The following is a 457-nucleotide window of genomic DNA, read 5'->3' as shown; positions in this document are numbered from 1 at the left end:
CGGCCCCCACTGCCGGGCAGGTCGCCCGGGGATGGCGGTCGGCGCTGCTCCGCCCCGCGCAGCGGAGCCCTGAGCCGCCGGGGACAGCCCTGGCCCCGCCGCCTCCTGCCCCCTCCTCACCCTTACCCCGCTCAGGTTCGCACTCCACACAGGCGGCCCCGTCAGCCGAGGCTTCCCTGAGCCCCTGGTTGCGTCTGGAGGGTCCCTTTCCCCAGATTGCTGGTCTCTGAAGTCAGCGTGCACCTCGGGTGCGCATCTCCTGCGCCTTTGGTGGGTCCAAGCCCTCAGGGGACCAAGGACCTGACAACTCCTCCCTGTCTCGCTCGCTCCTCACTCAAGCCAGGCCAAAATGAGCACAAGTGCTGTAGTTTCACTGTCCAAAGAAGCAATGCACCTCACAGTCTTGTTAGAGGAATGGGTTAAAGACATGGCAGAAGTGTGCTAGCACCCGGCTGCC

This window comes from Parus major, chromosome 1, assembly GCF_001522545.3.
Source record: "Parus major isolate Abel chromosome 1, Parus_major1.1, whole genome shotgun sequence".
Lineage (NCBI taxonomy): Eukaryota > Metazoa > Chordata > Aves > Passeriformes > Paridae > Parus > Parus major.
This window is presented reverse-complemented; position numbering follows the sequence as displayed.